The sequence below is a fragment of the Megascapheus bottae genome, chromosome X, assembly GCF_031878675.1.
Source record: "Megascapheus bottae isolate mThoBot1 chromosome X, mThoBot2.hap1, whole genome shotgun sequence".
NCBI lineage: Eukaryota > Metazoa > Chordata > Mammalia > Rodentia > Geomyidae > Megascapheus > Megascapheus bottae.
Window position 1 is genome coordinate 82079259 of NC_143547.1, and position 27090 is coordinate 82106348.

The following is a 27090-nucleotide window of genomic DNA, read 5'->3' on the forward strand; positions in this document are numbered from 1 at the left end:
GAGGCTTTGCAATTCTCTGGGGTATGATTATCTCATTCCTGCTCCTCTTTACACCATATCAATATCCCCTACTATTTGCACAGAACTAAGTTGCACATTCTTCAATCCCTTCCCCCCAATTAGGTCCATTCAACCATGTAATCATTCTCAAAACAGTGTCAGAAAAGAACAACTACCAAAAGCAAGACAACATTGTACTGAGTCAACATTCTGGGATTTTGTTTCAACATTTAATTGCAGTATGTTTTCTATTTCTCAGAAAATTACTGTTTTGGGAAAATTAGGAGGGAAATTGGTGGACATCTAGAATCTAGCAAATTAAGACTGTGGAAAGCAGTAGCTAAATCTCAGTCACCTCAATAATCCCAACTGATCCCCTTCCATCTTCATATCATATGTACATAAAGCATGAACAAGAGTATATATGCAACATTCAACAGCTAATAGAACACAGCAAAGCCCGAAATAGTAACTCTAACCATGAATGTTAATTTTCTTCAAAATATTTTCAAATGAATCTCTATTTTAATGAGTATAGTCCATGACACCATAGTGTGCCATAAAATATTCACAGCCTGTAAAAACACTATAGTCATTCAAATTTTAAAATATTTGGGTTAGTAAATTTCACTAATGTTTGAAGGTTCTGACAAATCCTGCTTTCTAGCACATTGACACTTTGCAGTAAGATTTTTTTCCAATGAATGAGTTTTACAATTTATTTTACTATAGATGCTCCTCTATACTTTTGTTGTTTTCATGATAGATTATAAAAATAAAACATACAAGAAAAAATACTGTAGACCCAAACAAAATTAACTAGCTAAAATATGCGTAATTTACAAATTCAATGCTTGATATTCATATATAAGCTTCAAGCAATCAATGTTGGCATCATTAATTACTGATTACTCCTTGAGAATTTATAATACATATTAGTAAGCTACTCATTTCACTTGGGTAAAGAAAGGCTTAATTGGAGAATGGAGCATTTTATCTTCATTATTTCGAAGATCAGAGATCATAAAGAAATGTTATTCCACTGAAAATACATGGATTAAACAGTGGAATTTTAGAACAAGGTAAAATGCTTGTTGTTTTAGGCAGGATGAAATGTTTCATCATGCTTGACATTAGGATGAATTTGCTTTTATTAAAGATTTATGAGCATGAGCATTACAATGACAAGTAATATAAAGAAAATAGGTTGGAATCAAATTGAGAAGACTGAACTGAGCACCAGGATTTGGGCTTTTTACAATTCCTCATTTTCATACTTCTGATTGCCTTCTGTCTATATGTAATTTCCCCACATTATAAAGTAACAATAGTTAAATAGATTTTTATATATGGCCATATAAAATGGTACTATTCAAAACTAACAGCAAGATATGGCAAAAGAGGGCTTTTTTTTCTTTTTAAATCTTTAATTTTTTTCTTGAAAAGGTGATGAGGAGAGGGATTACAGTAACATAAAGAAGGTAATGAGTACATTTGTTTTTAAACACTGTTAACATGTCCCTCATTTTCCTTTGCTTACCTTGCCCTAATCCACTCTCCCCAAAACTGTTCATATAAACATAATATAAAGTTCATCCTTTGCTCTGCTGTTTCTGTGGTTCTATTTCCCTCCCACAAATCAAATAAACTTATATACAAGATACAAGGTAGAGAAAACTATGGAAAATGAAAGAATAAACACCCTATATACAGGAAGTAATAAGAAATGCTTGTTTACATGTTTTGGAGTTTATGTTGATGTGCTTCATTATATATTGTCCTGTGCACTAAGCAATTGCATTATTGAGATCCCCTCTGATTTGTTACCTGGTATATTTTATATTTATTTATTTATTTGAAATAGGGAAGGAAAGGTGGAAAACAAGATAATGGAGTGGGAGTGGAGAGAGGGAAACAGGAACAAAAACACGAGAAGGGGTATCAATGTACGAGAAGTAATACACCTGCTACCTGACGAATGTATCTGTTACTCTTCTATATATTACACTGACAATAATGTTTAAAAACGAGAAAAGAAAGGAAAACGATAATATCATAGACATATTCTAGTTCTTCCAAATGAGGGAAACCATGCACACAACTGTTTAGGGTCTGGCCTACTTCAGTTAATAAATTTTTTTACAAGACTTACCATTTCTTATGAATGGGACAATGCCATTCTTTCTGATGGAAGCATAGAACTATATTGTATATAAATATCACACCTTCTTGATACCTTCATCATCTGAAAGGCATCTGAGTTTGTTCCATGTCTTACCTATTGTTAAAAAATGCTATAATGAAAATGGTAGTGGTGTTAGCTTTAGTATGACTTTGTTTGTGGTGATTTGGGTAAATGCCTAGGAGTGGGATTGCTGGATCATAGGGGAGCTTTGTGTATAGTTTTTTGAGAAAACTCCATACTGGTTTCTGGAGTGGACACATGAAGAAATGATCAATATCTCTGGCCATAAAAGAAATGCAAATCAAAACAACTCTGATATCCCACCTCACTCCAGTTAGAATGGCCATGATCAAGAAATCTAATGATGTTCATTGTTGCACTATTTACCATAAAAAGGATATGTAACCAAACCAAATGTCCCTCTGTAGATGAATGGATCAAGAAGATGTGGTACACAATGGAATTCTATGCTGTCATCAGAAAGAATGACATTGCCCCATTTGTAATAAAATGGAAACACTTAGAAAAAATCATATTAAATGTAGTTAGCCAGTCCCAAAGGAACATAGGCTCAATGGTTTCCCTCATTTGTAATAATTAGCACACATCTAGACTCTCTTAGCAGAGGATTACAATAGCTCAGCACCTAAGTACATAAGGTTATATAGGATGAGACTAAATGAAATGATCTCTAGGATATGGAAAGAAGAGGTTAATTTTGCGTGATTGGTGTTCTTAATGCACTATATTATTTCTCAACTCTTTTGTTGCCCTTTGGTTAATCTCATATTGTTACTGTTCTGACTTTACCTGGTATATTCTATATATGTTTATTTGTTTATTTGAAATAGAAAAAGGAAGGGGGGAAACAAGATACTTGGGACGGGGTGGGGGTAGCAAAATGGGGATAAAAACATGAGAAGGAGATATGAATGTGTGAGAAGTAATGCACCTACTACCTGGCGAATGTAACTGTATCCTGTGTATACATTACCCCGACCCAGAAAAAAAAATCTGTTAACAGAATTTTTAATTAACGAAAATGAAATCCAGAAACAATTTTGGTCCCAAGCTTTTCAGATAAAATGGGTAAATTCGTCTCACTCCTTGTAAGTGAATTCAGTTCTTACTGTCTAATGCTGTTTTGTGTCTTCATTGATGATCTTGATATCATTGTACTCTATTATTACTTAAATTGATCCACAATAATAAAATTACTCTATGGATTGAGGGACAGTAAAAAAAATAAATGTATTCATTACCTTACTTATGTAACTGTAACTCATATGTACATCACTTATACAATACAATAAAATTAAATTAAAAAAGAAAGTTAGCTGATTATAATATATCAGCCCTTTGGTAGTCGTTCACATCTGTAATACTAACTACTCAGTAGGCTGAGGTCTGAGGATCACAGTTCAGTCAGCCCATGCATGAATGTGCTAGAGACTCTTATCTCCAATTAATGACCAGAAATCCAAAAGTGGCACTGACGCTAAAAGTGGTCCAGCACTACCCTTGAACAAAAGAAGCTCAGGTATAGTGCCCAGGTATTGAGATCAAGCACTATAGCTGGAAAAAAGGAAAGAAAGAGAAAGAGAAAGAAAGAGAGATAGAGAGAAAGGAAGGAAGGAAGGGAGGAAAGAAAAAGAAAAAAATATGGAAGAAAGAAAAAGAAAGATTGAAAGAAAGAAGGAATTTTTAGATTTTGTAATGGCAAATATAATTTCACTGACACTTAGATGTTTGAGCTGGAATGGACTTTAGAGAGCAGCAAATTCAAGTTCCAAGCAGACTATTGTGTTTAATTTATTATTATATGAAAGATAAGTGACTGTACCATCAACAACTCCCACTTGATTAAATGCTTTCTAGAGCTGCGTGCCTATGATTAGGCTTACAAGTCTGTTGTCATCAATTTTTGTTCTGCTTACCTTGTCATTATGTTTTCAGCTTTTTGGTGAGCTAGGGCTAGAGAAAATTTTCTATATTTTTTCCATATTACTATGGAAGTGGAACAGGAAGTGAAAGAGGGTAGAGAATGGTTAAGGAGTGATAGTGTGATAAGTATGACCCAAGAACATTATTTGCTTATATGGAAGTGTTATGATGAAATTTATTGCTATGTACAATGTAATATATGCCTGCTACCTAAATATATCCATAGTTGAAGTTTCAAAGCATTCTACTAATAAGTATTAGCCATTGAATAATAAACCATTCTTTTCTGACAGTCCTTGAATTAGGGCCTGAATGTGCTGTCTCTTGAGCACTTTTAGTTATTTTGATGATTAATTGGAGATAAAGGTTCTCATGGATTTTCCTACCGGGCTGATTTTAAAACTCAGATCTTTGTCTCTTGCGTAGTCAGTGGCATCTAGCCTAAATTATTTTTAAGTTGAAAACAAAAAGATTTAAATAAAAATGAAACCATAAGCATTGTAGGTTTTAAGTAACCCACTTCCGTAAAAAATTTTTAAGATAAAAAACTATTAAGATCATATAACACCTCTGGAAAATAAAGTATAAATAACACTATCTAACTGCCTGCTTCTAAAGACTAATATTTTGTTCATTTATCAGATATTTACTAAACATCTGCTATGTGTCTGACATGAAGATAAATTGATTTTTTAAATAATATAAGCTTTTTGAAGTATTATGTTGAAATTTTATTAAAAGAATTACACTTGAAATGTTAACATATTTAGACAATTTGTGTATATTTAGAATACATGTATCATTCACCTCATCTTTAAGCATATACTGTATGGGCATGTGCTACATAACATGTCAACCCATTATTCATGTGTGGCTATTTACATTTAAATTAACTAAAAGTGCATATATACTTCATTTCCAGTTTTGAAGGCAATTCCATTGTAAAGGTCTGATCAAGTCTCTGATCAAACTCATTCAGTAATATAAAAACCTGAAATGAGTGGACAAATACAGCATACTTTCTGCTAGTATTGTTTCTCATTTAATACTGACTAGGGAAATGAATTTGTGGTTTCCAAGCTTGCACTTTATGCCAAGTCATTACTTTCTTCTCATACATGGTTTTAGAATCCTCATGTGACATATCTCTTTCTGCATTTCCAAAAACTCTGTGTCTATCTCTTCCAGGCACTTCCTGCATATTAGAAGCATTGGTTTACTTGTTCTTCTCTATATTGTGTCTCCGGTAATGGCACCACAGATTATAGAGGGGTTTTTAAATGAATTTTGCGTAGTGCCTATTCAAGTGAGATATCAAAGCATCCCAAATTGGTCATTAATAGTGAGATGACATGAGGTATTTTAAATAATGGAATTTTGTTAATTCTACATATCCAAACATTTTTGCATGACCAACTGTTATTCTTAAAAGTTTTATTTTCTATTCATGCTTTTAGAGTTGAGCTTGAGTGGAGTGGCAGTGTAGTAATGCAGTATTCATCCTGAAAGACTATAGAGTGCTAAATACAAAGGAGATGAAATCCCCTGAAGTAAGTACAGAGGTGAGGAGGGACAAATGATTTGGTATTTTAAAGGAGAAATATAGTCCATTCTTTTTTTAAGTAGGTGGATATGAAAATGCATCAGACTTAATTTGCTAGCTGAGTCAGAAGCCGCACTCCCAAGGCAATTCATTGCAGCCAGGTATCCACATTGCTTTGTGTTGATTAATTACCCAAGATTATTGATTTTGATTTTTAATGAAATAAATTCACAGAGACTAAGCTGGTAAATAAAAAGATCACAAGCTTAGTCTCAGTGAAATCTTTGGCCTCTCATAAAAATAGAACTGGCTTATGTATAGGGTGCTGGGACACCTGGGATTGCAGAGTAAACAGCACAGCAAGTATGCAGACAAAATACCTGCTTTTCATAATTAACACTGGGAGATAAAGATGGACTGTTTATATTTTTTCATGTTTGCCTAAAACATTACAAGCTTTCAATATTTGTCTCCCAGTTATATCAAATTTTTTCCTGATAAATGAGGCCACGATTTTAGGCAAAGTATGAATGTGGCCTTACCATCTGATAGAATAATAGTTTTTCACTTTGTCACTATGTTTCCTGAAATGCTTCCTAATTTTAAATATCTAGTCCTTGCATTTCCATTTCTCCTTGGGAAAGTTCAGTTCTCACTATTGTCAGCACTAGCAGTTGCTCTGTGTGGTGCAACAAGCCTGATGGATGGTTTTAATTCCCTAGTCCCAGACTGCCTTTACAATTGCTCAGGTCCTGGAGAGAGCTGGCCACCCAAGACAGTAATCATTGCCTTTATGTTTCAACACCTGCCTCAATAGCCTGAAGGCATGGGAATTGGTGCCAAGGAGAAGATGATTTCTTCATTATTCAAGCTTAGTGGGGTAGAGGATGGTCTTAGAACTGACCAGCTTCCTATTTGGTACCATTGAACTCAGTCATTTTAGGAACTGTCTGCTTATCATGAGAAGGAAACCTGGAAAAACAGAAGACTTTTCACCCACTTTAACTTTAGGATATTGTTTGCTTTGATACATAAAACAAACCATATCTTCTTAAAATTTCTTCTTTTAATTTCATTACTATCATCTGCCTTACATTTATTCCCTTCATTCTTATTTTCCTTTATTAATTGGCCATATTATTTCTGCACACACCTTTACTGGTACAAATTTACAAAGATTCCAGGAAACTGACAAAGTTGTTTTAACCATCTCTGTTTCTTCTAGTTTTTTCATAGCAAATGAGTCAGCTATAGGGGAGAGATTAAAAAACATAAAAAAATTACAGACAATTTTTTTCTGTGAATACTACCATTTTTTCCAGTGACAGCTCTGTAAGTCAACTGTATTATTGCTTGAGACCATGGGAGATGTAGTCACCTGTACCTCAACATAATCCAGTTAAAGTTAATCTCTGAAAACACAGAGGCCTGGACATCATAAATAGTAGGCATGAAGGCTTTCCATTTTGATATGTAGTTGGTTGTTTTATCAGTTTCCACCCTCCGACCTCCCCTGGGATCTTAATACTTATACACAATCACTCAAGAGAACTCAAAGCTCCTCACCAAGAAAAAAAGAAGAAAAACAAAGTGAAAATAAAACCCAGAAGTTCTACAGTTTATACTTCAAAGCCTGACATATTTTGTTACTAGTTTTCCTCAATGTAAAATATTAGTAATTCTGGAAGCACATTTGTATTCTAGTAAACTCTGACAATTAACTCATAAAATATTTACAAGTAGTTAATCATACCTTAATCAGAAATAAAAATCTTCCCAATATTTTCAAATCAAACTGATTTCAAAAAACAAATGAATTTTTCTCATTGTCCCATTGAGAATAGCTATATCAGTTACTACCATCTTCAAAAGGCTCACACTGTAGAGATTTTTCCTGCTACCATCATCACATGAATAGATGACAAATTTTCTTGATGGGCAAAGTGGTTTCACCAAAGTAATCATATTTTCTTTATCTCCTTTGTGAATTTTATTGCCAGGTAACGTGAAACAGATCTGGAGTATAATCCGTTGTTTTCCTTATCACAGATCTATAACTAAATTTAGCATTATTTTTGAACCTCTGTATTGTTTTTAACAGAATGAGAATTTAGAAATATCCCTTCTTCCATATATAATTCTTTCTGTTTTGTTTTGCTTTGTTTTGTTATAGGAAAAACTTGCTGCTCCATAAAGCAGAATAATACATTACCAAGGTAAAAACAATATTTTAAGTCTATTTCCCAATTCCATAGTAAATGTAGGGAAATTGAAATTAGGTTAAAATAGCTTCAATAAAGAATTGACCAGGATGATTGGCACTTTTAAGATGATTTAGTTTGTCCAGCTTCAAAAATCATAGTGGGATGGGACTGACCTTAGTGAAAGCTTCTTGAACAAAATCTCTGAAGATTTGTATTATGTACAGATCTTTTTGAATTACAAAGATTACATTTATCCTTCTTATAGAAGTTTTTTGAGAATGTTGAGCAAAGATGGAGAACAAAATGTCAGGCATTGGGGTTAGCTACTCATCAAACACTTGTGTATAATTGACTCTGAATTGTATTGAGGGCATAGAATTTGATTTCTGCTCCTGCTCATTGCAAGGTGTTTTCTCTCAGGCAGCAGCTGGGAGCAATTGGCTATTTAACACATAAAAGAAGGTTGCTTTATAATCAGGCTCTGATCCTTGACAAATATTTCATTTGCTTGGAGAAAAATGGTTGGAAATCAAAAACACATATATCCTTTTATTTTTTACAAAGTGTAGAAAGTCATTGGAATTGGAGGATAAACTATTTTTACACTCTTATTTTTTAGATGAATTAGATCCAAAAGCACAAATTTATTTTCCTGAATACACTTATTGAAAGTACAAGCAATAATTTGAAGCCAATTTAATAGCTTTTGTTTACCATTTTGCTTCCCTCTGTTTTGTTGTTGTTGAACATATTTGATTTAGGGCAGGCTACATAGCATTTTAGAGAACTCTAAAGACTTTGTTCTCTATATAAAAACTGACTGACTTCAGAATGTGGGTAGAATTACTCCATTCTGTAGACAGACATTTGCCATATCTCATGTAATGGACTGACAATGCAGTCAGTTTAAGAACTTCGGTTCAGATAAGAAAAGTATTGGAATGTTATAGTATTCTGAACCAATACATACTTTATTAATTCTGCTTTGCAAAATTGAAAATGAGTGCCAACAGGCTCCCTTATTTCTTCTTTCTGTTAATATATTTCTAATCATGCACCAAGACTATAAAATGAAACACATACTGAGTGTTCTCTACTTGTGTTGAATGCAGAATGTCTGACTGAGCACATAGAAGAGCCTTCATGGGTGATTTTCACATAATCAATTTTTACATTTTTTATTAAATAATTTATTAACATTGATTTTTACATCATATTTCAAATGATGTGTTTAACAAACAAGTATTCAAGAAGGGAATCTCTATATAAATTCACTGGCACTTAGATTTTAGAACATAACTAAAATTAGGCTGAAGGTTTGTATGCCATAGATGTATATTAATCTATGTAATAAACATAGACATAAAAATTTATGACTCTATAGATGTAATGCTTTATTACATTTTTCACATTTTTATTGCTAGTTTTGTGGTATGGGCACTGTCCCTGAGTTCTTTTGCTTAAGTGTAATGCTCTACACTTTGAGACACTACTCCAGTTCCAGTTTTCTGATTCTTAGAGATAAGAGTCTCAGGGATGAACCAAGATCCTCAGATCTCAGCCTCCTGCTCTAGGATTACACATACAAGTCACCAGTGCCTGGCACCTTTTTTACTATTTTATTTGGGAATCAGGGCTGTGGGATCAATTTGTTTCAAAGTAAGTTTTCCTTACTATACAACTATATTTTGGGATGAGAATGAAGAATGGGGAGAAAAAGAAGGAAGGGGTTACATTGTCCAAAAAGAGATGTACTCATTACCTGATTCATGAAATGTTAAACCATCTGTATATCATCTTTATAATAGTAATAAAAAGAAATAAGTTTGCCTTAAGTATTTACAAAGGCATACTAACATAATCATTAAATTTTTGCAAGAAAAATCATAGCAGTGAAAATGAAAATCCAGATTGCTAATTTCCAAAAATATTTCAATGGTAGCCTTATTCAGTAGAATAATAACGTGCAGTGGAGATTAATCTTCTTATCTTACTTGAAGCAAATGCTAGATATCTACAAATATAATTCATAAAATTTCTTGGGCTTTCAGAATACTTTAAAGAACAACTTTATACATCTTTATTTTACAGATTTAGAACATTAATGAAAAGTATCTATGGCCTCTCAAAAGTTTAAGGGAAAATGTGATATTTTGTCCCAGGTGCAGACTCATAACAATTTACTGATCTTTATTCTATTTCTGTGTATATGGGCTTTATAGTGTTGAATTAAGATGAAATATGAACTTTTGAATGATTTAGTAGCTCACAGTGCATTGCAGGTCTGAAAAATGATCATTTTCAACTACTGTACAAAATTAAAGTAATGCCAAATATGAAAATTACAACTTTTTTCTACTGTTTTATTACATTTGATGCTATATTGGATACTTATAGTTGATGGCTTGTGAGCTCCTAAAAGAATAGATGAATATGACAATACAGAAATGGCACAGAATGATTATAAAACTATGAAAACTAAAATAATATTCTTTGAAAGAAGTTTGGAGGATTAATTTTAGTTTGTTTAGGAGAAAAATAGAGATTGAATTTCTTTCCATTACCCAAACAAGAAGTACCTATAGAACATCATTTTAAAATTAACATGCTTTATATACATAAGCACCAGATTTAGAATATCATTTTTTCATATTATATTGTGCATAAAAGTATAAAGTGAAAATAGTTCCTGAATAAAACAGTTCCATTATATCCCTAAGTTCTGATATTCCTTTTTCTATGCAAATCACATCCTCAGCACTCCCAAGCGGTGATATGCTTGTAGTCTCATGAGTTGCACCTTTTTCTGGAATGTCTAATGATGTTATCCATAAATTACCTATGCTTTTGAATCTGAGTTATTTATATTACTGTATTGCCTTCAGTTCTTCTATAGCATTAGTAGTTGCCATTGTGTATTTTTGTTGGTGTTATTTTTGCAGAATTCTAAGCTGTTTTGTGATTAATATTCACTGATTGAAGAAATTTTGGGTTGTTTTCAAGCTTTAAATGAAAAAGCTTCTATAAACATTTATGTGCAGTGTGTTGTACACATATGTTTTGCCATTCACCAAAGCAGCTTATGAATTTTACACATTCATTGTACCATTGGTATGTGCATACTGGCTCAAATCATTAACAGTTGCTTGACTATTAAGAAAGTAGTAATGTTCAAGAAGTAATGTACTCATTACTTTACGGATGTGACTAACTCTTCTATAATCAACCTGACAATAAAGTAAACTTTTTTTAAAGCATTGATTTTTGAAGGGGCTGAATCATTTTATATTTTCAATTGAAATGACAGAGTTCGAGGTTGCATCATATTCTCACCAGCACTTTGCATTGCCTTTAACATATAAAAATTCTACTGCATGCCCAGTGTTATCTCATGATTTAATTTTCATTTTCAGTGGACAATGATATTGAACACTGTGTCATTTATCATTTCTTATATCTTTAAAGAGGTGATGTGTTTGTGCATTTTTAAGTTGAGCTCCTTATTACCTTATTATTCAATTTTAGTAATTTTTAAAAATACTTTGTAGATGTAATTCATGATGAGATACATGATTGAATAATTCTCTTTGTTACACTTCTTATTTGCATCTTACTGGTTTTCTCTATAGGATAGATGCCCTAAATTCTGGTGAAGTTCAATTGATCAGTTTAGTTTCAGAAAATTATCTAATGTTTTTAATGACATGTCTTACAAATATTGGATAATTTCAGTGCACTAAAATTTTCTACTATTTCTTTTAAGAAATTATAGTTGTAATTTGTTATATTTTATGCTTACGTTTATTATCTATTTAAGGTTTTAATTTTTCACATATAGGATGAGAGATATCCCTTGAGGAATTTTCCAATGCTTTGCGTTTGTTCTGCAAATTTGTATATCTAATTTTTCTTGGGATATATAATTACTATACATCTTGTTCAAAAATCAGTTCAACACAAATGCTATCTATGGACTGGTGAGCAGCCTCTGGAATGAGAGCTTGGCAATAAAATGGATTTGTGCTAGAAAATTGCTGCTCAGTAGTCATCCTTTTGGGAGCTGAAATGAAAGTTATACAAATCTTATAGGTTAAAAAAAATCTTATAGGTACTATAGGTTGTTAGACTAAACAACAGAACATAGAAAACAGTCAACTATAATAGCAGAATTAAGGAAATTGGAAGCATGAAAAGACCGCAGGCTATCATTGTGGACAGAACTAGAGTTCAGTAATGGATCTCTAAAACAAGGACAAGGTAGGTTTGAATAGAAAATGCTGAGCTTTTTCATATGATATTCTATTATGTGGGAGTGTGGCTTCCTTGTGCTATTCAGAAGTTTTCCTATCCTTTCTAATTTTCTTCAGTACTTTTTAATTTTGTCATTTTATTATCAGAGTGATGTATAGAAAGGTTATATTTACATTCTTTTTTGTGGGTCATGGGGCTTGAATTTTGGGCCTGGGCCCTGTCCCTGAGCTTTTAAGCTCAAGGCCACTGCTCTACCCCTGGGCCTGGATGTTGTCCCTGAGCTCTTCAAGACTATTACCTTACCCCTGGAACCTCCATCCACTTCCTGTTTTCCAGTGGTTAATTGGAGATAAGATTCTCCTGTCCTTTAGTGCCCAGGCTGGCTTTGAAACATGATTCTCACATCTCAGCCTCCTGAGTAGCTAGGATTACAGGCTTGAGCAACTGCTCTGGCTTACAATGACATTCTTAACATAGTGAGTATATTACTTCATGAACATTGTTACCACTTCCATTGTTTGTCTTCCAATTTCCCTTCCTCCACACTCTTCCAAGTTGAGTACATTTCCAACTTTATATGACCTACCTATAAATATCATATCATGTTATACTCAAAAAGTCCAGCTAAAATATTCAATACATATGAAAGCTAAGACTAAATTATGGCAATTCTACAGGATATACTGCTCATTCATAGATTAAATGTTGTCTAAAATCAGGAATACAAGGGACCACACTTTGAGAGTGATGTTTTCTTGCAGTTTCTGAATTACAGCTAAGAAATAAAAAATAATGTGCTCTTGATGTATAAAATGATGACTTGATATGTTTATACTACATCACATACTTAAGGAGTATTTGTATAATGGAATTTAAATTTCTTAGCAGATTTTAAGTATGCAATACATTTATTTTTTTGCCAGTCATGGGCTTGAGCTCAGGGCCTGAGCCCTGTCCTTGGACTTTCTCAAGGTTAGAGCTCTACCACTTGAGCCTCAGCACCATTTCTGGCTTTTTTCTATGTATGTGGTACTGAGGAATCGAACCCGGGTCTTCATGCGTGCTAGGCAAGCACTCTACCACTAGGCCAAAATCCCGGCCCCTAGACCTTAATTTTATAACAGAATATTTGTACCCATTGACTCTCTGATATTTTTTCCCATCTCACAATTCTGGTACAACAGTAGTTGTATCCTTTGCTTCTATTAATAAAAATAACATGTATTTAACATATGAGATGAATTGTTGAAAATTATGTCTTTTGTTGAAAATGTTGTCTTTCATCCATCCTATTTTTTAATACACCATTAGGTGACCATTTTTCTGCAGGTTGATTTCATGGTCTTCAGTTCTTTATTTTTATATTGTCTTTTATTGTAATTAATAGAAGGGTTGCAGTTATATTCGCCAGATAGAAGGTGCATTACTTCACACATATTGATACCCCTTCTCATGTTTTGTCCCCATTTCCCTCCCCCTAACCCTCCCCTCATCTTGTTTTCCCTCCTTCCCTTTCCTATTTCAAATAAACAGATAATCGTATACAAATTATACTAGAAAATAAGATAAGATATTGTAACAATATGAGAATAAAAAGGGAAAATATTAAGAACAACAATCACACATTATATGGCTCTTGTTTCCATATCTTGGAGGTCCTTTCATTTAGCCTCATATTGAATTATGCATCTAGGTTTTGAGATATCATAATCCTCTGCTAGGAGAGTATTTAGTATTACGAATGAGGTAAACCAATGAGCCTATATTCCTTTGGGTCCGGCTTACTTCACTTAATATGATTTTTTCCATTTCCTTATGAATGGGGAAATGTTCTTTCTGACAGCAGCATAGAATTATATTGTGTATAAATACCACATCATGTTGATCCAATCATCTACCGAGGGGCATCTGGGTTGGTTCCATATCTTCATTATGATAAATAGTGCTGCAATGAACATCATTGTGCTAGTTGGTTTAGTATGTCATTGTTTCTGGACATTTGGGTAAATGCCAAGTATTGGAATGGCTGAGTCATAGGGGAGCTCTATGTATAGTCTTTTGAGGAACAGGCATACTGCTTTCCATAGTGGTTGAACAAGTTTGCACTCCCACCAACAGTGTAGTAGTGATCCTCCTGGCCAAATCCACCGCTGACATCTGTTGTTATTAGATTGCTTGATTGTGGGCATTCTAATTGGAGTGAGGTGGAATATCAGAGTTGTTTTGATTTGTATTTTTTTTATGACCAGAGATGTTGAGCATTTCTTCATGTGTCTACAGGTCATCCTTTTTTTAAAAAATATATTTATTTTAATTAATAAAAGGGTTACATGATATTTGCCAGATAGAAGGTGCAGTAATGCACATACATTGATAAACTTTCCCATGTCTTGGTCCCTATTACCCTCCCCCCCAATCCCCATCTTGGTTTTTCCCCGTACCCTATCCAATTACAAATAAACAAATACAAGTATATCCAATATATCAGATAACAAAGTGAGATACTGTTACAATATGAGATAACCAAGGGACAGCAAAAGAGATGAGAGATATAATAGTACATTAAGGACAACAGTCATTCGTTATATGGCTTTTGTTTCAATATTCTAGAGGTCATTTCACTTAGTTTCATATTATATGGCCTTATGTATCAAGCTTTTGCTCTATTGAAAATATCTACTAGGAGAGGCCAAGGTTTCTACTGATTTTGAGAAATGACGGAAACCATTGACCCTACGTTTCTTTGAGTCTGGCTTACTTCACTTAATATGATTTTTTCTAAGTCTTTCCATTTCCTAATAAATGGGGCGATGTCATTTTTTTCTGACAGCAGCATAGAATTCCATTGCGTACAAATACCACACCTTGTTGATCCATTCATCAACTGAGGGACATCTAGGTTGGTTCCATATTTTTGCTATGGTGAATAATGCTGCAATGAACATTGTTGTGCTGGTGGATTTAGCATGCCCTAATTTCTGGATGGTTGGGTAAATGCCAACTAGTGGGATTGCTGGGTCACAGGGGAGCTCTATGTTTAGTCTTTTGAGGCACTGCCATACTGCTTTCCATAGTGGTTGAACAAGTTTGCGCTCCCACCAACAGTGTAGTAGTGATCCCTCCTGGCCACATCACCTCCAGCATCTGTTGTTATTTGTTTTCCTGATCCTGGCCATTCTAAATGGAGTGAGGGGGAATCTTAGAGTTGTTTTGATTTGCATTTCTTTTATGGCCAGAGATGTTGAGCATTTCTTCATGTGTCTATAGGCCATTTTTGTTTCTTCTTCAGAGAAGACTCTCTTTAAGTCTTTGGCCCATTTTTTAATGGGATGGATGTTACTTTGGATATTAGTTTTTGAGTGATTCAATTTTAGATATGAGGACTTTGTCCATTGTTTCGTTGGTGAACATCTTCTCCCATTCTGTAGGCTTCTTATTTAATTTATTAGCTATGTCCTTTGCCTTACAGAAGGTCTGCAGTTTAATGCAGTCCCACTTATCCAGCCTTTCTCTGATATGTTTTGATTCTTGGTCCTTATTAAGAAAGTTTCAACCTGTGCCAAGGAGGCCTATTATATCTCCTATTCCTTATTGTAAAGTTTTCAGTGTGTCAGCTTTTACCTCCAGGTCTTTGATCCATTTGGAGTTAATTCTAGTGCAGGGTGTTAAAGAAGGATCCAACTTTAGTTTTCTGCAGTTGCTTAACCAGTTCTGCCAGCACAACTTGTTGAAGAGGCTGTCTTTCTTCCATTCTATTTCTTTGGGCTCCCTTGTCAAAGATTAGGTGGCCATAGGTCTGTGGTTTAATATCTGGGTCCTCAGTTCTATTCCATTGGTCTTCAGGCCTGTTCTTGTGCCAGTACCAAGCTGTTGTGATAATTATAGCTCTGTAATAGAGTCTAAAGTTTGGAATTGAAATTCCTCCAGCACTGTTCTTTCTGCTAAGTAGTGTTTTTGCTATACAGGGTCTTTTATTATTCCATATGAAATTTTGAATTGCCTCTTCTACTTCTTTAAAGAATGACATTGGGATATTGATGGGTATTGCGTTTAATTTGTAGATAGCCCTTGGCAAGACTGTCATTTTCACGATGTTGATTCTTCCAATCCAGGAGCATGGGATGTTTTTCCATTTCCTTAGTTCTGCTTTAATTTCCTTTTTCAGAGTTGTAAAGTTTTCATCAAAAAGGTCCTTTACATTCTTAGTTAAGATAATTCCTAGGTACTTCATTTTCTTTGAGGCTATTGCAAAAGGAGTTGCTTTCCTGATTGTTGCCTGGTTCCTCTCACTGTTGGAGTAGAGGAAGGCAGTTGATTTTTGAAGGCTAATTTTATACCCTGCTACCCTTCCAAAGTTTTGAATCAGCTCAAGGAGCTTGGGAGTAGAGTCTATAGGATTCTTTAAATACAGAATCATGTCATCTGCAAAGAGAGATAGTTTTACTTCCTCTTTCCCTATTTGGATCCCCTTTATGCTTGCTGCTTGCCTTATTGCACTGGCTAGGAATTCTAATACTATGTTAAAGAGGAGTGGAACGAGTGGGCATCCTTGTTTCGTTCCTGATTTTAGAGGGAATGGCTTTAGCTTTTTGCCATTAAGTATAATACTAGCAGTCAGTTTGTCACACACAGCCTTTATTATACTGAGGAATGTTCCATGGATTCCTACTTTCTCCAGTGCTTTTCCGCATCTACTGAGACAATCAGGTGACTTTTGTCCTTGCTCCTGTTGATGTGTTGAATTATATTAATTGATTTCATATGCTGAACCAGCTTTGCCTCCCTGTGATGAATCCTGTTTGGTCATAGTGTATACTTCTTTTGATAAGTTGTTGTAGATGGTTGGCCAGTATTTTTTTGAGAAGATTTGCATTGATGTTCATCAAAGAAATAGGTCTTTAGTTCTCTTTCTTTGATGAATCTCTGTCTGGTTTGGGGATGAGGGTTATACTGGCTTCATAGAATGAGTTTGGTAAAGAACCTTCATTTTCAATTTCGTTGAAGAGCTTGAGGAGTATTGGTGTGAACTCTGCTTTGAAGACCTTATAGAATTCAGCTGTGAATCCATCTGGCCTTGGGCTTTTCTTAGGTGGAAGTTGTCTTATTGCAATTTCTATTTCAGTGCTTGAAATAGGCCTGTTCAGTTGGGTTAGTCTTTCTTGGTTCAGTGGGCATATGTTAATATTGGCTAGGAATTCATCCATTTCTTCTAGATTCTCAAATTTGTTGGCGTAAAGGTTTGAGAAGCATTCCCTCATGATATTCTGGATCTTGGTAATTTCGGTCGTGATATTACCATTTTTGTCTGTGATTTTATTTTGGTATGCTCTCTTCTTTTTTTGGTAAGATTCGCTAAGGGTTTGTCAATTTTGTTAATTCTTTCTAAGAACCAACTCCTTGTTTTATTGATTCTTTCTATAGTTTTTTTGGATTCCAAATAAGTTAATTCTGCTTTGATTTTAAAAATTTGCTTCCTTCCATTGGGATTAGGTTTGGTTTGTTGCTCTTTTTCCAGGAGCTTAAGGTGACACATTAACTTGTTTGTTTGTGATTTTTCCAAGTTGTTGTTGTAGGCACTCAGAGTTATAAATTTTCATCTGTGTACTGCCTTTGCCATGTCCCAAAGGAGCTGGTATTTTGTGTGCTCCTTTTTGTTAAATTTCATAAACTGTTAGATTTCTGTTCTGATCTCTTTGTTGATCCATTGGTGATTCAACAATGTGTTGTTCAATCTCCATTACTTACAGGGTTTTCGTTGGTGGAGATGGGTGTTCAGTTCCGATTTGATGCCTTTGTGGTCTGAAAGCGTGCAGGTAATAATTTCAGTGTTTCTGAATCTGTCCAGGTTTGTTTGATGGCCTACGATGTTGTCTATTTTGGAAAATGTTGCATATGCTGCAGAAAGAAACGTATATTGTTTTGTTGCCGGGTGGAATATTCTGCAGATGTCTGTTAGATCTAGTTGGTCTATATAGTTGTTCAATTCTAAGGTTTCTCTGTTGAGTTTTTGCCTTGTTGATCTGTCTATTGGTGAGAGTGGTGTGTTAAAGTCACCAACAATCACTGTGTTTTGATCTATGTATGGTTTCAGTGAAAGTAAAGTTTGCTAGATGAAGTTCGGAGCTCCGGGATTCGGTGTGTAGATATTTTGGATGGTTATGACCTCCTGGAGGAAAGATCCCTTTAGTAGTATGTAGTAACCTTCTTTGTCTTTTCTTACTACTTTTAGTTTGAAGTCTATTTTATCTGATATGAGGATGGCAACTCCAGCCTGTTTATGGGGGCCGTTAGCTTGAATGAGTCTATTCCAACCTCTCACTTTCAAAAGATGATTGTTTTTTTGGGTAAGATGTGTCTCTTGAAGACTGCAGAACGATGGATCTTGCTTTTTGATCCAACTAGTCCGTCTATGCCGTTTAATTGGAGAGTTAAGTCCATTGATATTGAGAGTTAGGATTCAGAGATATTTATTTGTTCCTACCATTTTTAAAAGCTTTCATTAGGGCCTGTGTCTTGACAGTTCTTGTGGTACTTATATGGTATGATATTTAGGTGCCATTTCTTTCTCTATATTGCATTTATGTTGGTTTTCTATGTGTAGAACATCTTTGAGAATTTTTTGTAATGCTGGTTTGGTTGCTACATAATGTTGCAGCTTTTCCCTGGAATGGAATGTTTTTATTGTTCCCTCAGTTGTGAATGAGAGCTTAGGTGGGTACAGTATTCTTGGTTGGTAGTTATTTGACTTAAGGGCATGACATATATGCTTCCAGTCACTTCTTGCTTGCATGGTCTCTGCTGAGAAATCTGGGGTTATTCTGATTAGTTTGCCTTTATAGGTGATTGATCCCTCTTCCCTGGCTGCCTTTAGGACACTTTGTTTTGTCTCTATTGATCCAGTTTGGATTATAATGTGGCAGTGTGATATCCTTTTCTGGTCAGGTCTCTTTGGGGTTCTAAAGGCTTCTTGTATCTGGATGGGCCTGCCCTTCTGGATATTTGGGAAATTCTCTGAGATTATTCCCTGAAATATATTTCCAATACCATTTATTTTTTTCTCCAGACTCTCCTCAATACCAATTGGCCTTAAATTAGGCTTTCTAATTGTATCTTGAACCTCCTGAATCGCTCTCTCATATTTCCTAGATTTGGATTGACTCATTTTCTGTTCTTTCTCTATAACAACTAAATTATCTTCAGCCACGGAAATTCTCTCTTCTGCATTGTCTAACCTGCTATCAAAGCTATCTACTTTATTCTTCATCTCCATTGCTTCTAGTTGCCCATTTTTGATGCCTTGCATCTCTTCTTTTAGATCATGTATGGATTTCTTTAGCTCCTTGATTTCCATTTGAGTGGTTAGCTCAGTAGCTTTATTTTCTTTGGACATTTGCTGGAGTTCGGTCACCTTTTTGTTTGTGGATTCTATGAATTCGTCCATTTTTCTTTGAAAAACCTTTATTATGGCCTCCTTTACGGCTTCTCCTTTTTCACTTATCACCTTGTTTATGGTTTCCTCTTGTTTAACTATGGCTTCCTCCCTTATATCTTTCTTTATATTTTCACATTTTTCATTAATGATGTTTATCAATTGCATTTGTATAGCACTTGGAAGACTCTCCTCTAGGTTTGCAAGTGACTGTTCCATTGTCTGTTTATATTGGGTGGGGGACATTATTTCTTGATTTGACATTTTTCTTGATTTTCTTGTTCTGCCCATTTGAAAATTGGAGCAAGATTAATAGTAAACACGATTATAGTTTTTCAGATATAACCAACGTAGACCTCTTTAGCTGGCAGACACTAGATGTTCACAATTTTTGATTGGTATTATCACTCTTTCTTTTTGTGCACTTACAGACCAGTTTAATACAACCACTGATAACCGATTTATGACCAAAACAATAATCCTCTCAATCCAATCTCTATTGTATTTAAGTCCCTCTGGGCCTAGAGTATAATTAAACACCTAGATATACAGTATTGCTCAACAGCCATCAAGTGTAGAACCATGCATTATAAGGGTTGAAAAATGAACAGAGGACCATAGATAGAAATAGTATGAGAGAGACCAGGGGAGGTTCAAGCGGAATAACATAGGAGTGTAAGATTATTAAAGTAGTGAAGAAAAGGTATAGTGTAAGGATAACTGACCTAAGTTGGTAAGTAGGTAGCGTATTTGAGTGCAAAGTTTGGAAAGTATTAGAGAAGAGTTATGGAAGTAGAAGGTTAATAAGAAGAATATATTGAGAAAAGAGGGAGGTAGATATAGGAGATTTCAATGATGAAAAATTTTAAAAAGAAAGAGAAAAAAATGCAAATTAAGACAACAACCACAACAAGCACAAAAAAAACAAAAAAACCCATAACAAATGCAAAACAGAGAAACAAAAAACAAAAACCAAAAAGCAAAAACAACAACAACAAAAAAAACAAAATCAAAAAAAAAGAAAAGAAAAAGAAAAAGGTAGGGGAGATTCCTCACTATTGTGAGCTCTTACTTAAGAAATACTCAGGTTGAGACCAGGAGATTATAAAGCAGATGACTGTATCAATATAGGTATCGTTTGTATTCAGACTGTACCCAGAGGTGTCACTATGTTTCTGGGAACAACCACAGTGACAGAGGGATGCAGGAGAGAAAAGAGAAAAAAAAAGTATAGGTAGGATGGTAAAGAGAAAATAAGAACACCTATAAATGCAAATAAAAAAAAGGGGTGGAAGAAAAAAAAGAAAAAAAACCCAAAACAAAGAAAAAGAACAAAAAAATTAAAGAGAAAGAAAAAAAGGGTATTCTTCAGGATTTTTTTGGGGGGGGGGGGTCAGGGCAGGATGGAAACTTGTGTCTCAACTAAATTCAGGAACCGAACAGTTCAGAAAGTCTTTTTCTCTTGTGATTTGGTTATGACGTTTTTCGGATCTGATTGTTTGTTTGGGAAAATGCAGCTGAAAGATCCCCAGCGGCTTTGTTTACCAGGTCTGTGGCCGGGGCAGGGGAGCAACTCTGGAGCCGGATTTCCAGCTAAGGGATCTCTGGGAAATCCTTTGCCAGTAAGAAAGATGGCGCTGTCAGCAACACCTCTCAGGCTCCAATTGCTTTGGCCAGGTCGTTGCCGGTAGTGAAGATGGCGCTAGTCTCAGCTGGAGGGGGAGGGGCTCCCTCCCAATGCCGATCCATGAGCAGAAGTGGAAACTTCTCCTCAGAAGTACTCACAAATTGCCGGATTCTCCGGTTCCATGAAGCTGGCAGGTCCGTACCTGGCCGGGTGTCGGTTCTGGGCTCCCGCAGGCTCTGTGTGGCTCTGTCTGCAGCTGGCGGATTGCGGCACCAAGCAGCGCTGCTGCTCAGATTCAGAAGAGTCTCCCTTGCTGCTGGAATCGGTCCCTGCTGTCTTCATTGTGTCGGATTTCTGCCTTTTTCCTCTGTGACTGAGGTCTCTGTATCGCTAAAGCTTACTTAGGATCGATTTGAGGTATGTGCTATCCCCTATGCTGCCAAAACTGGTATCTTGGTGAGAGCTCAGAAAGACTCAAACTGAACCACCGCCATCTTCTGCTGCCTTCTTCCACATATTTGCCTCTTATAAGACAGTGTCACATATACTTTCTATGTTGAGCTAGAGGCTGCTAAAATAGTTTTCTCTATTTTGATAAAGATATCTCATTGCACAGTAAATCTCAGTAAATGTATTAACTCTCAAGAATTATCTAAGAGAGTAGGGTTTCCTACTCCTGTTCTCTTATCTGCTTTCTTCCTGCATGACACCAACTCCTCCCATACAGGTCTTTCTTATTTTCTTCTTCAGAGAAGTCTCTCTTTAAGTCTTTGGTCCATCTTTTAATGGGATGGTTGTTTCTTGGAAGATTAGTTTGGGAGTGAATCAGCTTTTTGAGCTATTGGTATATTTTAGATATGAAGCCTTTGACTGTTGTATGATTAGTGAAGAACTTCTCCCACTCTATGGGCTTTCTATTTATTTTGCTGTCTATGTCCTTTGCCATAGAGAAGCTCTATAATTTAATGCAGTCCCATTTGTTCAAACTTTCTTTACTTTGTTGTGTTTCTGAGTCTTTATTAAGAAAGTTTTGACCTATGCCAAGGAAACCTAGTGAATCTCCAATTCTTTCTTATGAAGTTTTCAGGGAATCTGTTTTTATCTCTAGGTATTTGATCCATTTGGAATTAATCCTGGTGTAGGGTGATATAGAAGGATCCAACTTTAATTTTCTGCAGGTGCTTAACCAGTTCTGCAAGCACCACTTGTTGAAGAGGCTGTCTTTCTTCCATTCTATTTATTTAGCTCCCTTATCAACAAATAGGTGGCCATAGGTCTGCTGGTTGATTTCTGTGTATTCAATTCTATTACTTGTTCCTCAGGCCTGTTGTTTTGCATGTACCAAGCTGTTTTGCTTGCTATAGGTCTGTAATAGCATCTAAAGTTAGGACTGAAATTCCTCCTGCGCTGTTCTTTCTGCTAAGAATTGTTTTTGTTATATGGGTTTTTTTTATTATTCCATATGTAATTTTGGATTGCTTCTTTTATTTCCTTAAAGAATTACATTGGGATATTGATGGGTATTGCATATAGTTTGTAGATAGCCTTTGGCAAGATTGCCATTTTCACCATGTTAATTCTTCCAATCCAGGAGCATGGGAGGTTTTTCCATTTCCTCAGTTTTGCTTTAATTTCCTTTTTCAGAATTTTAAAGTTTTCATCATAAAGGTTCTTTACATTCTTAATTAAGTTAATTCCTAGATATGCTATTTTCTTTGAGGCTCTTGCAAAAGGAGTTGCTTTTCTGATTTCTGCTTGATCCTTTCGTTTTGGCATAAAAGAAGGCAGTTGACTTTTGATGTTTAATATTATATGCTGCTACCTTGCCAAAGTTTTGAAACAGCTCAAGCAACTCAGGAGTGAAGTTTATATAGTTCTTTAAGTACTGGATCATATCATTTGCAAAAAGGGAAAGTTTCACTTTCTCTTTCCCTATTTGGGTCCCCTATATGCTTGCTTCTTGACTTATTGCTGTGGCCTGGAATTCTAATAATAAGTTAAAGAGGAGTGGAAAGTGTGGGCATCCTTGTCTCGTTCCTGATTTTAGAGGGAATGGCTTTAGCTTTTCACCATTATATATAATAGTACATGTGGGTTTGTCATACACAGCCTTTATTATGCTGAGGAATATTCCATGGATTCCTAGTTTTTCCAGACCTTTTAGCATAAAGCGGTGTTGGGTCTTGTTAAATTCTTTTTCTCCATCTATTGAGAAAATCATGTGATTCTTGTCCTTGCTCTTGTTGATGTGATGAATTATATTAACTGACTTGCATATATTGACCACCTTTGCATCCCTCTGGTGAATCCGGTTTGATCATAGTGCGTAATTTTTTTGTTGAATTGCTGAAGACAGTAGGCCAGAATTTTGTTGAGAAGTTTTACATCAATATTCATCAAAGAAATGAGTCTATAGTTCTCTTTCTTTGATGAATCTCTGGTTTCTGGATGAGGGTTATGGCTTCGTAGAATGAGTTTGGCAAAGAGCCTTCATTTTCAATTTCGTTTAAGAGCTTGAGTAGTATTGTTGTGAGCTCCGCTGTGAAGGTCTTATAGTACTCAGCTGTGAATCTGTCTGTCCATGGGCTGTTCTTGGATGGGAGGTCTCCTATTGCCATTTCTATTTCAGTGCTTGGAATATGTCTGTTTAGTTGGATTAGGTCTTCTTGGTTCAGTGTGGGTACGTTAATATTGGCTAGAAATTCATCCATCTCTTTTAGATTCTCAAATTTGTTGGCGTAAAGGTTTGAAAAGTATTCCCTAATAATGCTCTGGATCTTGGTAATTTCTGTCGTGATATTTCCGTTCTCATCTGTGATTTTGTTTATTTTGGTGTGCTCAATTCTGGTTTTTGGTAAGATTTGCTAAGGGTCTATCAATTTTGTTAATTTATTCAAAGAACCAACTCCTTGTTTTTTTGACTCTTTCTATAGTTTTTTGGACTCCAATTCATTTAATTCTGCCTTGATTTTAATAATTTGCTTCTTCTACTGGGATTAGGGCTGGTTTGTTGCTCTTTTTCCAGGTGCTTAAGGTGACACATTAAATTGTTGGTTTGTGATTTTTCTAATGTGTTAATGTAGGCACTCAGAGGTATAAATTTTCCTTTGAGTACTGCTTTTTCTGTGTCCCAAAGGAGTTGGTGTTTTGTGTGCTTTTTTGTTAAATTTTATAAGCTATTGAATTTTTGTTTCTCTCTCCTCGTTGACACAATGGTGATTCAACAATGTGTGGTTCAATCTCAATGAGTTACAGTGTTCTTGTTCATGGAGATTGATGTTCAGTTCCAATTTGATGCCCCTGTGGTCTGAGAGAATGCAGGGATTAATTTCAGTTTTTCTGAATCTGCACAGATTTGCTTTATGGTCTAAAATGTGGTCTATTTTAGAAAATGTTCCATGTGCTGCTGATAAAATTGTGTATTCAGGTGTTACTTGGTGGAATAATCTGTGGTCTGAACATTTGTTCTATTCTGAGGTTTCTCTGTTGAATTTTTGTCGGGTTGATCTGTCCATAGGTAACAGTGGTGTCTTAGAGTCACCAACAATCACTGTGTTTGGATCTATGTGTGGTTTTAGTGAAAATAAAGTTTGCCTGATGAGGTTGAGTGCCCTGGCATTAAGTGCGCAGATATTTAGGGTGGTTATATCCTCCTGGAGGAGAAATTCCTTTATCAGTATGCAATAACCCTCTTTGTCTCTTCTCACTAATTTTAGTTTGAAGTCTATTTTATCTGATGTGAGGATGGCAACTCCAGCCTCTTTATGGGGGCCGTTAGCTTGATAGATTTTATTCCGATGTCTCACTTTCAAAATATGTTTAATTTTGGGCAAGATGTGTCTCCTGAAGACAGCTGAACGATGGATCCTGTTTTTTGATCCAACTAGGTGTCCAAGCCATTTAATTATTGAGTTAAGTCCATTGATATTGAAAGTTAATACTGAAAAATATTCACTAGTTCCTGGCATTTTTAAAAATTTCGTTGGGGCCTGTGATTTGTCAATTCTTTCTGTAATTAGATTTTTATGATTTTTAGGTGCCATTTCTCTGTCAGTACCATGTTTGTGTTGGTTTTCATTGTGTAAAACATCTTTGAGAATTTTCTGTAATTCTGGTTTGGTCAATACGTTTCAGTTTTTCCTTGCTGTGGAAGTTTTTTTTTTCTTCCCTCCCCCTCAGCTATGAAGGAGAGCTTGGTTGGTAGTCATTTGTCTTTAGTGGATGGCATACATCATTCCAAGCTTTTCTTGCTTGCTTGGTCTCTGTTAAGAAATTTGTGCTTATTCAGTTTGGTTTTCCTTTGTATGTGATTGTTCTTTTCTCTCTGGCTGCTTTTTAGGATCTTTTTCTTGGTCTCTATCGATCCTGTACAGATTATAATGTGACAGTGGAATGTCCTTTTCTGGTCAGGTCTGTTTGGAGTTCTAAAATCTTCTTATATTTGTATAGGCTTGTCCTCTAGATATTTGGGAAGTTCTCTGAGATGGTTCTCAGAAATATATTTCCAATTCCATTAATCTCCTTCTCCAGGCCCTCCTAAATTCCTAATAGCTTTAAATTAGACTTCTTAATTGTATCGTGGAGCTCCTGAAGAGATCTCCCATATTTATTAGACTTGATTTGAATCATTTTGTGGTCTTTATCTATAAATTCTAGGTTTTCTTCAACTGCTATGATTCTCTCTTTTGCATTGTCTAACTTGCTTTCAATACTTTCTAGTTTGTTCTCCATCTCATCTCCTTTTCTTCTAGTTTTCATTATTAATGCCTTGGGTCTCTTGTTTGAGATCTTGCATGGAGTTTACATCCTTGATTTCAATTTGAGTGCTTTCTTTGATATCCATTAGCTCATTGGAATTTTGTTGCAGTTGATTCCACTTTTGGTGTGGATTCTATGAATTCCTCCATTATCTTTTATTAGTTTAATCACATTCATGTTCATGTATATCATTCCTCTTGCTTTCAAACTTTTCATTGATCATGTTTATCAGTAGCATTTGGGGAACACTTGGAGAACTCTTCTCTAGGTTTTCCATTGACTGCTCTGTTGCCTGTTTAATTTGCGTGGGGAATGCAACTCCTTGATTTGCCATTTGTCTTGAGTTTCTTGTTTTGCCCTATTGGAAATTGGAGCACAAATAATATCACACAAGATTACAATTTTAAGATAAAAGCCAACCTAGTGCCCTATAACTGCCCAGACTATCGAAGTTCACAATCTGAGACTGGTATTTTCATTCTCTCTCTTGTTTTGTGCACTTACAAACAAACCCAACACCACCACTAACACACTTTATACCATATCTGGTTTACAGTAAACAGTGCTGCAATGAACATAAATGTGCTGCTGGTTTAGTTTGTTCTGGTTTGTGGTTCATTGGATAAGTGCTCAGGAGTTGGGTTGCTTGGTTACAAGGAGGTTCTAGATTTAGTCTTCTTAAGGACCTCCAGAATAATTGAACAAATTTAACCGTGCAAAAACAAATCCTCAAGGAAACAATCCAAGTAATATATTGATTAAAGAGAGGCTTGTCCAAAAAAGGCATAAGAATTGTCAAAAGATATATGAAGAGATGTTACACATCTGTAGCCAGAAAAGAAATGCAAATAATGACAACATTGAGATATCCCCTTACCCCAGTTATCAAGAAAAACAAACAATAATGCTGGCAAAGATGTGGCCAAAAGGGAAGGTTACTATACTGTTGGTGGTAATAGCAGATTCTTGCTCCTAGGTAACTATAGCGTAGTACACATTCACCAATCATTTTGTATTCCTCTATTCTCCCTAAAATCTTCTGTCTGGTAAATAATATTATACTCTAATTGTCTGTGAGATAGTCTTTTCTGGAGTTTACATATGTGATTCTTGTATTTATATGCATTCATTATTTTACTTAACATATTT

At 35.2% G+C, this 27090-nt stretch overlaps 1 pseudogene; it reads left to right on the forward strand.

The window, feature by feature from the left end:
• LOC150041461 (NEDD8-activating enzyme E1 catalytic subunit pseudogene) overlaps positions 1–21153 on the forward strand; it is a 30683-nt pseudogene extending 9530 nt beyond the window's left edge.
• Positions 21154–27090: the final 5937 nt, after the last annotated feature.